This window comes from Alligator sinensis, unplaced genomic scaffold (assembly GCF_000455745.1).
Source record: "Alligator sinensis unplaced genomic scaffold, ASM45574v1 scaffold948_1, whole genome shotgun sequence".
Classification (NCBI taxonomy): domain Eukaryota; kingdom Metazoa; phylum Chordata; order Crocodylia; family Alligatoridae; genus Alligator; species Alligator sinensis.
In genome coordinates, this window is record NW_005843093.1 from 38,438 (window position 1) to 41,838 (window position 3,401).

The window sequence follows — 3,401 nt, forward strand, 5'->3', positions numbered from 1 at the left end:
CTGAACTTGTGGCGGGCAGCTTAAATCCCCTTCTTCCTCCTTGCTGTGTCCATGATCGCACCTCTCTCACATCTCATACTTGTATATATTCCTCCTTCACTTGATCCTGGAGCCTTCCCGCTTGGTAACGTGATCTCCCTTTGCCCTTGTCATCATGTTCATGTCGTCTCCAATTCATTGCACCTACAAATGCACTGACAGCTGTTCCTTGGGTAGTTATGCTGATTCCTCCCTCTCTTGCCTAGTGTGTCCTGTCCACTAGCATTTAGCAATCTGAGCGTGCTCAGCTCAGTGCTGTCTAAATCCCCTGTCTCCTCCTCTGGATACGACCCCACAGAAGTTAATGGCAGTCTTATTTGTCTCTGCTGCTGCAACACCTGGAATTTGCATTTCCTCAGCTCCTTCTCTAGTGACCTACGTACACGTGATGGGACCCGGATACTTGTAACCCGGAGTCGCTAGACGTTCCTGTCCACGTTCCTTCCTACCATCTTCATGTCCTTTGACCACAGACTCTGGCTTTGCTGTATTTACTTTGAGACCTGTGCTCTCAAGCTCACCCTGCCATTCTCAAAAGTTTTCTTGATCTCCTCCTAAAATCCCTCTGTATCTCTCACGCCCATCACCATGATAAAGTGGAGTAGGCTTGGTGCAGGGCCCAGTTAAAACCAGTTGTCGATTCCAGAAGCTCCTACTACAGGGGCTCGTTCTGGGTTGTGTGCAGGCTTGAGGTACTTACCTTTTACTAGGTCCATTGGCTTTTTTGGTGCTTTCTTTTCCCTCCATTTCCCCCAAAGGACTTCCTTGGGAAGTGCCCAAATGCCTTTTCTAGCTCAGCACAAACCATCTAGAGCTTTTTGGTCTTTTCTGTAAGTATCTTGGAAATGTCAGGGGATTTCCCCCCTCTTCTAAAAACCTGCTCATTATCACTCATGTTGGTGGTCCTCTTGAGTCTGGCTGCAATAACTTTTTCCTTACCTTTTTTCAAGCAGTGACTAAGTCACTGTTCTCCAGCCATTGCAATGTTGGCATTTCCTACACCTCTCTCTCTCTCAACAAGAGATGTGATCTTATATTAGTGACCTTTCGGCCCCAAAGTCTTATCCTGTTCATTTCCTGGATAAAATGCAGGAATTCCCATCCCGTTATTCTCCTGTTTCAGGATCTTCCACAGACTAGGTATACAACTCTCCTGTTCACCCATTTTTTTTCAGTTAACTCCTCCTCCACTTTACTCTGCATGGTACCCTGGAAATCCAACTTGAGTTTACGGTGTCAGTGGACACAAATGCTCTTTGGGTCGTTCTCCTTGAAGTCACTTCTCCAAATATGCCTTTCAGGCATGAGAGACCTCTTGGAGACCATGTGTTAATCCTCTTTTCTAGCACTAACAGCAATGGCTTCAGCATCCGAGTCATCTGTTGATACACTTTGGCTTCATCCTGCTCAGCAATTGTCTGCCCATTCGCTCTGTGATTCAGTTTTGCATGCAGGTAATTCAGTGCTACTTCTCTATACAGTTCTTGTTTTTTCTGTGTAAAACATGGTCCAAATCCAGCTCTCCCACTTCTGGAGGACTTCTCTTTCTTTAAATACCTCATGAAACCTAGCTATTCCTCCTTAAGGTTGGCCCTCTGGCTTTCCTGATGGGACGGTTTTCACCTAAACTACTTCAGCAGCTAAAAGTGCAAACTCCTTCCCTGCATCCCCAAGTGTATCTGCGCCCAGTTCTTTATAGGGACTACCAAAAGTACAGATTTCATAGCTGTAACACAGCCGGGGCCCCCGATTTCCAGGGGGGGCGGGTGTCACGGCCAGGGCTGCTATATTGAAGGTGGAGCACAGTGAGCCCCCTACACTTCTGATTGGTTGAGGGGTGCTGCGAGTCCCACCCCTTGCCAGGTATTGATTGAAAGCCCTAGCTGGAGCTGCCTGGCTCATTAACTCAGTAATTATCACCCTCTTCCAGTGCGGAGGGTGATCATTTATTAAAGAGGAAAACCGACACTATAACCACCCCAGTGATACGCACTTTATTAAATCAGCACTTCAATTAAACTATGCACAGAAAGACCTTAGGAAAATAAACCTCTCATCCGCCCCCAACCCTGCCTAAGGGAGAAATCCATGAAACTGTATTTGGTAGGTCCCTAACTGCACTATGACTGTTGGCTGAGTCTGCTGCAATAGAAGAGCCTTGTCTGCCTGCAACAGCTGAGGGATTCAAGGGGAAGCTAACGTCAGGTCTCCCCCTGTTCTCTCTGTTAAATCTTTCAGAGTAGCGTAGCCCAAAGCGCTCATGCAGGATGCCGTTTCGGACCACGGGGCTCTCACGAGACGTGACACTGTCACTGTGGTTTTCTCTCTGTTTCCAGTCACTGGTGTATTGGTTTTGAATGCAGGACCTGCCAACCTGTGCACTCATCTCTGCCCTGGGATCATCCTCCCATTGGATGGGTTGCTTTAGTTGCAACTACAGTTATTATAAAACCATCCTTTCATCTCCTCTGGTGATGAGGAATTATCCTCTCTCCTAGCAAAAGGTTTATTGTCAGCCATCTGCCACGGATCCCTTCCGCTGCTGTGAGTCCATGCTTTAAACCTTCTGAGAAGAAAATCATTTCCACGCCTTTGCCTCGAATTACACGGATGAGACGCACATTATCCATCCTTAGATGTGTCCAACGTCTCCTAATTTAGGTACCTTGAAAATAATAAAAGCTTTATTGTTCTGCTTTGTAGTTCATCACAGATCAATGCATCTCCATCCCGTCCCTGGAGACTCTTAGTTTTATATATATGACACCTCAGAGTGGTTGGTGCTTTGTTTCCTATGGCTGTATGTCCACTACCTGCCTGGATGACTGAGAGCTTCTCCCTGCTTGTCCTTCTCTTTCATCCTAAATCCCCACCCTCCCTTGGCCATCAAGCCCCTAGTAAAATCCTTCAGTTCAGTGGATCCATTCCCCAAATCCCAGTTGGTTTTTCTGCATCCAGCAACCAGTCACAAGCACTCTTATCCACTGCCCAAACAGGATATCGAGGTCCCACACCTGACTTGATCTGCCGCATCCAGCGAGGACAGGTGGAGCTCTGGGTCAGTGATGATGAGGACCGTGGGGAAATGCGGAAGTCAGAGGACATGCTGCCAGGTGAGTTGTGGCTGTCCCCTCCACCCGACTCCCCTCTCACAAATGCTCCATGCCCAGGGTGAAAGGTGTCGCGAATCAGAGCAGCCACCTGACTCACACCGGAGTGTTTAGATTTAGAGCTCGGCAGGCGGGTAGTGATGGATGGAGTGGAATTAACCAGGCACAGACGCGTGTAGGTTACAGGAGTTTGTTTACTTATGTCGCCTAGATAGTGATGGACGACGCAGGCGAGCCTTTGTTCCGTTACAG

The 3,401-nt window shown here is 47.9% G+C and overlaps 1 pseudogene; it reads left to right on the plus strand.

Annotated features, from left to right (window-relative positions):
- Nucleotides 1–3,401, plus strand: part of LOC102377460 — a 41,436-nt pseudogene that overhangs the window by 25,617 nt on the left and 12,418 nt on the right.